The sequence below is a fragment of the Chiloscyllium plagiosum genome, unplaced genomic scaffold (assembly GCF_037043375.1).
Source record: "Chiloscyllium plagiosum isolate Xiang-an unplaced genomic scaffold, Cpla_swu_hap1 HiC_scaffold_6, whole genome shotgun sequence".
NCBI classification, from domain to species: domain Eukaryota; kingdom Metazoa; phylum Chordata; class Chondrichthyes; order Orectolobiformes; family Hemiscylliidae; genus Chiloscyllium; species Chiloscyllium plagiosum.
In genome coordinates, this window is record NW_028270144.1 from 67,616,584 (window position 1) to 67,628,776 (window position 12,193).

The 12,193-nt window shown below is 39.9% G+C and overlaps 1 protein-coding gene across 9 annotated transcripts in view; it reads left to right on the plus strand.

Moving 5' to 3' along the window:
* Window positions 1–12,193, plus strand: part of tenm4 (teneurin transmembrane protein 4) — a 2,250,110-nt gene that overhangs the window by 434,405 nt on the left and 1,803,512 nt on the right. The window lies entirely within an intron of this gene.

Genomic DNA, 12,193 nt, shown 5'->3' on the forward strand with positions numbered 1-12,193 from the left:
CAAAGGTGAGGCAAACACCAAAGAATGAAATGCATAACATGAAAGGACCAAGGTCATGTACAGCTGAGATGTGATATGGAGGTGCCAGTGTTGGACTGGGGTGGACAAAGTCAGAAGTCACATGACACCTTCGTTAGATGCAGGTTGCACTCTGAAAACTTGTGTGATTTTAAATAAACCTGTTAGACTATAACCTTGTGTTGTGTGACTTCCAGCTAAGGTGTGAATGACTACAGAGCAGCTAACAGGCAGGTGGGTCTAGTTTAATTTGGGAACACGATCGGCATGGATTAGTTGAACCGATTGGTATGACTCGATGACTGTGATCTAACTGAATGCAACATAAAGGGATAAAATAATAAGCCAATAAAAAAAACACAATCTAAAGTTTTTGATCTCAATATCAGGTCCAGAAGGCTATAAAGAGTTGTGACAAAAGATATCAGGTTGTTCCATGTGCTGGCATTTCCTGCAACCTTGAGAGAAGCAACACCTATTCCTTTCCCCTGTCTCTTCTTACCGTAAAAAGTCCCAAACACTCCTTTTACAACTTGCACCTCCTTCAATTCAGCATTCTGTATTTGCTGTTCATGATTTACTTCCTTCTACATTGAGAAGACCAAACACAGGCTGGTGATTTATTTGCACAACACCTCCACTCAGTCTGCATGTATGTCTTTGAGTTTCCAATCGCCTGTCATTTTAATTCTCCATTACACTCCCATTCTGGCCTTTCTGTCTTGGACAGCTCCAATGTTCTGATGACACTCAATACAGATTCAAGGAACAATGTTTGCACTTTAACATCTTGGAATTTTCTGGACTCAGTACTGAGATCAGCAAGTTTGATCATAACACTTTTCTCTGACTTTTTGTGATTTAAAAAACATCCTTATACTTATTGCCCCTCTTTTTGTGTGTTGTATCATTAAAAAAAACTCTGATTAATCTTTCTGGAATTTAACCCTACCACAGATCTTCCCTGTTGTTCTTTCTGGTCCATTTCTACTTCTCATGATTTAACATCAACACAGAAGGAAGGTGACAATGAAATCATCAACCTAAAATCTTAACTACTTCGTTTCTCTTCAGGGATTCTGTCAGAATCTGCTGCTTGTTACCAGCACTTCCTGTTTTTATTTCAAATTTCCAGCATCAGCAATATTTTTGATTTGCATATTTATGGAAACCATACTAAATTTTATTATAAATATAGTGCTTCATTATTCCCCACACACACACACAGTTGAATTCTTTTGAGACAGGTATCATGCAAAATGCAGAAGGTTAATGTTTCTCAGTTAAGATTTTTTCAACTGATTAGGAATGAAATGAAAATGATTTTATTCTAATAAATGATCACTCAGTAAAATGCAATCACTATGAAATAAAATATTTAAATCCAGAGAATTGTTCCAAACAGAAAAGAGAAACTTCAATGGACAATCTGTTTACACTTAATATAAAAGATAGTTATTAACTCAATATATGAGGCAGTGTGCTGGATGAAACAAAAATGAATAAAAACAGAATTTTATATTAGGGCTGGTGGTGGCTAAGTAATTTCCTGCTTCAGTTCAGCATATTTGCCTTTCAGCAGTCTCTGAGTCATTTTTGAGGGGGTGGAAGATGAGATGAATTATCATTCATAAACAGCAGATTGTCACTTGAACCAATGAAGATGCTCCTCTCTTGAATATAGATAGACCCCCCTCCATTGAGCAAGATATGCTAGATAAGGATCTGGCTTCCCATTGCTGAGCCAGAAGTCCAATTCTCTGTTTCACTACTAAAGCATCGCAGCGACCCCGATCCTCACAACCGACTGAGAAATAGCCTCAAGCCTGCCTTTAATATTAGGGTTCACCCCTTCACAAGAGTGGTCTAGCAGATGTGCCCATTTTAATGCATGCCACAGTCTTTCATGCTGCTCACTGTTTCCCAGAAATGCATACTTTTATATGCTCTCACACACTCACATGTGATCACATCAACAGACTACAGTCCTTTAAATACTGGACAGTGTCTTACTCCTCCCCCTCCCAACCTTTAGGACCCTGCCCAGCATCCTTTATTGGATGTGCCCTCTGATCATTCTTTGATCTTTGCATTAAAACTGGGGCACATACGTCATGTCAATTTTATGCATGATCAGAGCACCAATATAACTGTGATCAAAAACAAAAACAGAAAATGCTGGAAAAGCTCAGCAGCATCTGTGGAGAGGATTCACAGTTAACAGTTCGGGTCGAGTGATGCAGAACGCAGAAATAATTGTGATGTTGGGATCATGATTCAAGATCATAAATTCCATCCATGTTAGAAGCATACTTACCAGTAGTTTCCCACTTTCCAAAAACATAGATTTACCTTTCTACTTGTCAATAAAATTCTGACCATTTTTCCAAAAACCTTTTGGAAGTTTAATTTTGACTACATGATGCTTGTGTTTAAATCAGTAGAACTACAAAATGTGACATGATTTGCAAGGGTGTGTTTGAATCCTTGCTTGGTGGTACTATATCAGATTATTAAATGGTATGATGAACAGTAATTGTACTGTGTAATCAGAATTTAATTAATGACATGCATGGTAGAAGGGAAAACACAAGCAAATTTTAATTAAGAAATGGATGCAGCCCAAATGTAGACCTGAGATAAATCCCCAAAATTCATGATAAATTGGAAACCTTATGTTTTCCTGCCTATTTGCAGATTGCACCAAGGTGGGTTTGGAGCTGAGTGAGGAACTCTTTGTACTTGTCAAAAATATAATTAAAATTTTCACATAGTTAAGTTTCTGAAAGTGTGCCAATACTTCGAGCCTTCTTTTCCCTACCAGGATCAATATGGGAAGTGGGAGTCAAAAAGTGTGCTGGAAAAGCACAGCAGGTCAGGCAGCATCCAAGGAGCAGGAAAGTTGACATTTTGGGCATAAGTCATTCATCAGGAATGTTGGGGGTGGAGGCAGGGAGGAATGGGGGTTGAGACACATAGGAGGGCGGGGGTGGGGATGGGGAGGGAGGTAGCTGGGAAAAGGATGGGTGGGGGTGATGGTAATTGGTCGGTGGGGAGGGTGGAGTGGATAGGTGGGAAGGAGGATGGACAGGTGGGACAGGTCAAGAGGGAAGTGTGAGTTGGAGGATTGGATCTGGGATGAGGTGGGGTAGGGGAGATTTGGAAACTAGTGGAAATCTCTGCTTCCTCCGCATCATCCCAGATCCTACCCTCCAACTCGACACCGCCCTCTTAACTTATCCCACCTGTCCATCTTCTCTCCCTCCTATCTGCTCCACGCTCCCCTTCGACCTATCATAATCACCCTCCCATCTGCATCTACCTGTCACCTTTCCAGCTCCCTTCCCCCCAGCTCCACTCCCACTATCAGCCCCCTTCCCTCCCCCCATATTCCTGATGAAGGACTTATGCCCAAAATGTCAACTCTCTCGCGCCTCGGATGCTGCCTGACCTGCTGTACTTTTCCATTTCCATGTTTTTCGACTCTGTCTCTCCAGCATCTGCAGTCCTCACTTTTTCTCTTTATGGGAAATGTTATTGAGTTTTGAGAAGATTTGTAGCTCATGTTGAGGTTCTGGATGTAGGTTTGCTCGCTGAGCTGGGAGGTTCATTTCCAAACGTTTCATCACCCTACTGGGTAACATCTTCAGTGGGCCTCAGGCAAAGCAGTGTACATGATTTCTGCTTTCTATTTATTTGTTTGGGTTTCTTTAGGTTGGTGGTGTCATTTCCTGTGGTGATGTCATTTCTGGTTCTCTTTCTCAGGGGGTGGTAGATGGGGAGACAATAATGTGAAGTGATATTTTCACAAAGTTATTGTGCTAGAGATAGTATAAAAGCTGAAGTCACCAAGCCATGGTTATCCCACAATAATAGGTTGATCCTTTTTATATTCTTTATTCATTCATATCATGTGGTGTCACTGGAACACCAACCTTTATGTCTCATTCATAACTGCTCTGGTAGTGAGCTGCCTTCTTGAATGGCTGCAATCCATGTGGTTTAAGGATACTGACAGTGGTCTTAAAGATGGAACTCCAGGACATTGACACAGTCTCCCTGAAGGAATAGCAATGTAATTCCAAGTCAAAATTGTGATTGGCTTGGAAAAGAAGTTGAAGATTACAGATTTTCCATGCATCGACTGCCCTTGCCCTTCTCGGTTATGGAGGTCACAGGTTTGGAAGGAGTTTCAGTAAGTTACTGTAGTGCACCATATATGTGGTACTCATTTCTGATGAAGGGCTTCTGCCCAAAACATCGACTCTCCTACTCCTTGGATGCTGCCTGACCTGCTGTGCTTTTCCAGCGCCACCCTTTTCGACTCAGACTGCTGCTACTGTGTGATGGGGTTGGAGGGAGTGAATGTTGGAAGTGAAAGCCCATGGAGCTCATCAAGTAGACTGCTTTCTTCTGAGTGTTGTTAGAATTGCCGCCATTGAGTTGTACAGCATGGAAACAGGCCCTTCAGACCATTGCATCCGTGCCAACAAGATAACCCAAACTGAGCTAATCCCACTTGGCCCATATCCCTCTAAACCCTTCCTATTCATATACCCATCCAGATGCCTTTTAAATGTTGTAATTGTACCAGCCTCCACCACTTTCTCTGGCAGCTCGTTCCATACATGCACCACCTTCTGCATGAAAAAGTTGCCCCTCAGGTCCCTTTTAAATCTTTTCCCTTTTGACCTCTAGTTTTAGATTCCCCTATCCTGGGGAAAAGACCCTGGCTATTCACCCTATCCACACTCCTAAACCTCTATAAGGGGTCACCCCTCAGCCTCCAATGGCCAGGGAAATGGTCATTTCATGACTCCTGTGTGGTGCAAGGATCACAACATTAAATGTCAACTTCAACAATGCATTTCAAATGCCTTTTGGCATATGTTAACCATCATCCTCCCTTTCTTGCAGTCAGCCTTTACTGCAGCTTGAGAGAACCTTTGGCAACAGGGGCTTGGATATCAGAAGGAGACAGACGAGTCGCACCAGCATCACCAACAGCTGCCCTCTCCTCTGCCACATGCTCCTACACAGTGTAAATGTCCTTGTTCTGTCACTGATGGTTGTTTTTGAATGCCTGATTATCTTGATATCTTGGAATAAGAACATTTAAATCACATATATACGCATATTGAAAAGTCTTAATTTAGTGGGCTGAATTATCTTCCACTATCGTCCCCAAAATTTTATGAGTCAATAACTGAAATAGCAAGAAATAGTTGAAGCCTTTGTCCATTCTTTGAAATATCCTGGATTTTCTTCTCCCCAGGAGAGCAAACCCTTCCCCACTCATTGCTCCTAAATATTTAGTGAGATGTAGGCTGGTGGGTGTGGGACACAGCCCAGCTTCACATCCCAGTTTCACCCAAATAGTGTCATTCCTAAAAGTACAATTGAGCTCTCATTTACTGATCTATGCAGGCTTTGACCTCACCTGAGGCTAAATTGGCTGCAGATCCTACAATCTTCCGGTCACTTCTCCCCCTTTTGCTCAATGGCAATCATTGTTCTTCTCTTGGTGGCATGAATCCTGCTGGCAGCATGCAAAGCATGAAGATTGAATTTCATTCCAGGCTTGTAGTAGCATCAGACAGTCAGGCTAAGGATTTGATTCATTGGAACATAATCACAAGAGAAACATCCTGCCCAATATCTTTTAATTCTTCTGCGCATACTTCACCAGATTTTATAACCTTGAGATGTATTGTAAGTGAGTTTAGTTCCACTATTTTTCAGAAAATGTTGTGCTTATCAAAGTGTTCTTCTTTATCACTGGGGATTGAAAGCATCAAGTACTCCCAAATCAGGTATACTGCAGCCAGCTGTAAAATGGCTTGCATTCAGCATCAAGATGTGAAGAGTGCTGCATGCTCTGAACAGTCATACCAAAGTGCATACAACAGCAATCCATGCTATTTTTATTTTCATGAAGATGCTTGCCCAGTACCTGGCTGAGACTGCCCAAACTAAACTAATACATGACAGTGTGGAAAAGATCTGGCATTTAGATCATGCCTAGTTTTGAGTGCCTGATGAAACTTACAGCAAACAATATGGAGTTGGACTATTGGCTTCATTTGGCTAAGATGAGTGTGCAACAGATTCCAGTCACAGATCTAACGCCAGTTCAGCAGTCCTAGGAATAATAAACATCAATTGACTAAAACATTGGCTGAGTTGATAGCAGAGTCCAGGAGGATGCTAATTTTGTGCTTAAAAAATATAAAAAGCATTTTGATTTTGCAATAAAAAAGCCAGTATCAAATCTATGCAAGTTGTCCTCCCCACAGAGCTTCCTTCAGCCCCCTCTGTGTCCTTTCATGGGGTTAGAGCCCTTCTTTACATATTCAAGGGACCTAATGCCTGAAGTTCCTTTAGCAAAATGATCATCTTAGGGAATTGCCACGTTGAAACCTCTGTCCCAGAAGTGTTGTTGTGATTTTTAATCAGGGTCTTTTGTAAATATGTACTATTCTAAATAGCTGTATTGAGTTTCTTAATGAATTAAACAATGCCACAGGAAGTTTCTAGTTTTAGTCAGAAGACAGCTCTGTGAAAAAAGTGTTGGTCAGTCTTCCAAATGGTAATAACCTTTATAAAATGTATTCGGCAATAAACTCATGATAGTGTTGAGTTACAATCTACACTCAACTAACAATTGTGGTAACCTAAATCCCCCCCAAAATATCCCATCAACCCCAATCACCTGACTGTCACCAAACCACTTGACTACCTTCTGACCACCTGATGACCTCCATCCATCTGAATACCCCTCAACCACTCAACTGTTGCACAGACTATATCCAACCAATGGGTGATACCCAACAAACCTCAGTACATCTCTGATCAGGTCCTGACTATCTTCTAACCATTCTATTACCCTCTGCTGACACAACTATCTACTTACCCATCTCACCTATCTGACCGCTAATGCACCTACACATCTCACACCTATCTACCCCACACTTAACCTATTCATTCACCTACTCATCTCATCATTTCACACATACTAATTCATTAACACATGGGAAAGCTTTCGTTTGACCTTTTAACCATATCAAGGTGAACTGGCAGTTTACTGTCTGTTATCATTAGACAGCAGTTCTAATGTTGATAAGAAGGGTTTTGAACCAGTGTATAGCTAACAGTTATACAAATTTGTATGTTGGTTTACATATAGAGGAGACAGTAGCTCAATTTTATCACCTCATCAAAAAGGTAAAATTCATGTTCAGCATAAATGTTTAGGTCCCGTGAGCTTTCAATTACATTTGATTGATGTTGGAAATTATCTACAATGAAATATTCTTCTGAATGGGTTTATAGAAGAATTTCTTGGCATTTCCATTCATGCAGAAAGAGGTTTTCTCTGGTAATCCTACATTAATGCAAGAAACTTTTGTGCTCACTTTCAGATTGGTGCGTGTCAATATGATGGCTTTAAGAGGTGTATTTTATTTTTTTTTTATTTAATGAATAAAAGTTGAGACAGAGGTGACAGAAGCACCCACAGAAGCAGAATATTTAGTTTTAGCTTTCAGTAGTTGCTGGATATAGAAGCTCTTATTCCTCTCTCTGTTGCAGCTAAAAGCTGAGGTTCTCTTCTTATTGCTAGAATTGCATGAGAGACAATCTATTTTACTGAATTTGCCTTTGCCAAGGATGTGTTTGTGAGATGTTAATATTTTGGAACAGTTAATTAGTAGTAGTTAATATATATTATTTTGTTAAGTATGTTGATTGAGCTACAGTTAAGCCAATTATTTTATTTTTATTTTGTCTGTATTTTAACTGTAGTGTAAAAATAAAGTGTGTTTTGATTTAATTGAATAGCTTGACCAATTGAATTGCATCTGGAATGCATCGCCTTACACTGACCTTTAAAATAAGAAAACGTTTGAGTCTGGGCTATATTTTTAATATATTTTGGAGTGTTTGGTCAGGTCCATAACAGATGAATCCTATCCTTTATTCAGCTGTGAAAAGAGGCCAAGTTTCATAAAACTATTTGTTATCAGACCAACATTTATTTCCTGCAATGATTGGATTTAATTTTTTTTCTTTTTTTTAGTGAACGCAGGAGAAAAGTGCTAACTAAAGTCAGTTTTATGAATAGAAATTTGATTTTCACAATGTTGGTCATTGATCATTAAAGTCCTATTAAAAAAGAACTGAGCACATTCCAAAATTGGCTGCTGTTTGGCACCTTGAGCAAGTAGGAGCATGATACTACCTTCCTGTCCTTCTGGAGTGTTAATCAAGGAGGAGGAGGTTACATTTTCAAGATGCTTTGAGACAGCAGGTTTATCGCCAGTACTTCGCCTACCAAATGTGCCTCAGATTGCCAACTGTTCAGTGTGATATATTATTTTTCTCATGTTTTCTCCTCTTAACTGTCTCATGCACAGTAGTTGTGTTGCTTCAAATAATATTTCATTCTTTGAGAGATATGTTAGCCATACAGATTAAATAAACTATTGTAGGACAACAGAAAACTCCTTATTTTGCACCTTTTTTGTGAGCTCTCCATATTTATCATCTAATGATTATTATTTACACAGGAAATAGGAGCAGAAATAGATCTTATGGTCCATTGAGCATGTTTCGCCATTCAGTACACAATAGCTGACCTTGAGCTTACCCACCCACTTCCCGTATTTCTTTGGTTTCCTGAAAGATCCAAAATCTGTCCATCCCTAATAAGAAGTGAACGTTTTCATAGTCCTGACTTTCACAGACAATCAAGCAAATATTTCACCATCATGGCTAATTCATGTCAATTCCACATCGTGGATACTTATTGTAGTGTTTGTTTCTTCTTTTGGGATGATAAAACACAATTTAATTCTGTCTGATTTTGCAACTATGGATTAAACAGTCAGATATATACTATGCACTTTAAGGAATTCATAACAAAAGCCACGTGAACAAAAAATGCCACAGATTGTGAAAGTCATTGGTAATATGTTGTAGCTCTCATTTACTAACAATGTTGCAGTAACATAATAGCTCAAAAGTCCTGTCAAAATAATATTGAGAATAATTGTTCTTACTGTAGTTTTTATGCAAATACTAAATCAAGCCACAGAAATTGAGCAGTGGCTGTCTGTGTCATTCTGTTTTTAGTTTCATAAAACTGGTATCATGCTGGCTGCTGCCAATTCAAATGCATTCAATGGTGTGAATTCCTGTACTTACATGGTAGGAGAACAACAACTGGAAGCTGTCATTCCACTTCAAGTCTAAGAACCTTTTTAACAATGTGATCATTATTATTTACTACCAGTTAACTTCCTTGGTATCAAAAATTAATTGTTACAGTTTTGGAATCTCATTCTTTTTAATTGTGTTTGGAGATTTTCTTTTAATCAATCTTTCTAAAACATGTTTTATCTTTGTTTATTTTCTTACTCAGTGCAGTCTTTTAAAAATTTCTCTGGCTTTATTTTATTTTTGATTGAATTAATCAATTCTAGTTGATACCTACTTGTTCAGATCTTGCGCTGTCCATTCCTTAAACCTTGAATCTAACTGGTTAGAGAGAGACTGTATGATCCTAGATGCCATTCAGAGGGAGCTGTACTGTTTCCACTTGCATGTCCAGAAACTAACCATGCAAAATATTTTGGGCCATGCATTGACAATTGGATTTCTTTAATCTGTTTCTTCAAAATGTTGAGTATAATTTTTGTTGTTAATCTCAATTATCAATTAAATGGAGTCAAAGCAAAGTTTTGAGATTAACAATTGTCTACTTAATGCCAAGGTAAAATAAAACCATATCCAAATGACATGAACAATGTAAATTAGACTTTATACATTGGCAGTATTCAAAGTTAAAATATTAAACTTAAATCTTACATCGAAACAACAGTGAGTGAATGATGATTTATTGCCACTTGTACTCCACAATGAACAACACGGTAAAATACAGTGAAACGCTTCAACTGCTGCCACAATCCAGAGCCAATTTGAGTACTTTAAGAATAAAGAGATGAAGCTGAAAGAAAGTCAATCTCCGTCCATCTGAGTCCTGAGCACTGAGCTGGCTAACCAACAACACCTGTGCTGCCACCTGCACCAGACCCACCAATGTTGGAGTTCCCACTCTTCAGGTGTCATCACTTCGTTACTGGGCCTACCTCGTTGACGGGCTGCCGATGCCAGTTCCCATACTGGCTTCACACTCACCCCGCAATCAGGAGACGCTGGCTCTGGGCCTAGTACAACCAGGAGTCCTTGGCTCTGCTGCCAGGCCAGGCTGCCGCCCTTCCAAGAGACCTGCTCCAGCTGCTCTCTTCTGCAATGTCACCTTCTCCGCTGTTGACAGGAAGAAGATGGAAAAGAGAAAAAGTGAAAGAAAGAAGACAAAAAAGTAAGGAAAGAATGGAGGACGTGGCTGCCTGAAACAATGGGCCAAAAAGCCAAAATGCTGTCTACATTGCTGGCGCCCCCATCTTTATGATGGCTTGAGCTCTTTGAGGTCATTCCCCTTTATCTAACATTAGGAAATAGCTCTTTATGAATACATTCACTCAACATCCTTCTCTCCACTTGTCTAGAAAACATCTATTGAGCTTAGATTAATAATTATAAATTGAAATGACATTTGTGACTTTGTGGGAAACATTTCCATGGTTCCGCCACTGTTTGCATGAAGACGAATCGTTTGGCTCTGATTTTAAGGACATGTCCCCTATTCCTAGAAACCCCAACAGCAGATTTTTTTTTTTCACTCAGCTTTATAACTTGTTTTCAAATTCCTAAAGGCTTCAATCAGATTAATCCTTCACCTTTCTATATTCAAGAGAACACAAATCTAGGTTATGTATTCTCTCCACATAATTTATCACGTATTGCCCTGACAATATTCTGGCAAATACTTGCTGCACTGCTTGTAATGTTCTTTCTATAGAGAGATGCTCAGAACTCCAAATGCATGCAATATTCTCAATGTACTGCAATCAGAGCTTTGATTAGCTGTCTTATCTCCAGTTATAAAGGTAACTATTCCATGAGACCTTTTGACTATTTTGTACCGATTATGTTTTAACTATCTGTATTAATAGATCTTTAAATTTCTTTGGAACAGCACTGTTCCAGTCTCTTCACCATTTAAATAAAATTGCATTTTATCTACTTTTGATCTGAGATGGAAGAATCTATCACAGGTTTATTCATTCAAAGGGAGGAATATTATGATCTCCTAGGAGTGGGTTAGAAGGTGGTTCGGGGATATAAAGGTGATTCAATGTCTCCCTACCTTCACCACTATTTTATAGGCAGTAGGGGAAGCACTGGAGAGCCAACCTTGTGTGGCCACTTGATGCTCTCTTTTAACCAATTCATGACCTCTTTAGTGCCTCTTTCCACTTCCATTGGGACATAACCCACAACCATGTGTGCAGCCTGGCAACTTCCACTTCTAGAGCTTATAGCAGACAAGAGGCAATGGGCTATTTTTGTTTACAGACCCTCTAGGTCCGTACTCAGGACAAAATCTAATCACTCTTCATGTTTGATTTACCCCCAGTCCCAGTGTTGTTACTGGAACCAAACAGTTGCCAGTCATTTTGTTCATTGGTACTCTCATTTGTGTGACTTCCTCCCCAGATGGGTTAGAAGGCACTGTTTGAGACAAGTAGGGGTCTACCCATTAATTAGTGCTGGGGGAAAGAGGGGAATCCTAATCTGTCACTTACTGTCAGTAGGGGGTGGGATTGGGGCAGTCACAGCATTCAATTCTACCAATTTAATCTCCTGCTATCCCCTTGTCCAGCCATAACTAATTATTAGATTACAGTTTTGGTGTCATAAGAAGATTTCGATAAATGGGTCTGAATCGAGGGCAAGGGCCTTGCATTCTATGATCTTGGGTAAGCATTCCTGGGATTGGCTATGCAGGAGTACTTCTTGATTTTAGGGGAAGTTCATGAATTTGAGGTGGGGGGGGCGGGAGCAGGGAGGGTTACAGTGCTGAGGGAGTGTGCCTGCAATGCTGGAATCGGGAAGGACATTTTTGACTTGAGGACCAGAGGTTAGGGGGAAGAACTCTTGCTCGAACTCCTTCTGCCAATCCCCCACCTGAGCAATTGTGAAAGGAAACTTGAAGCAATTTTTGTAACCCACTCACTGCCAGATTTCCTGAAGCCCTCCAGTCTCGATTGTG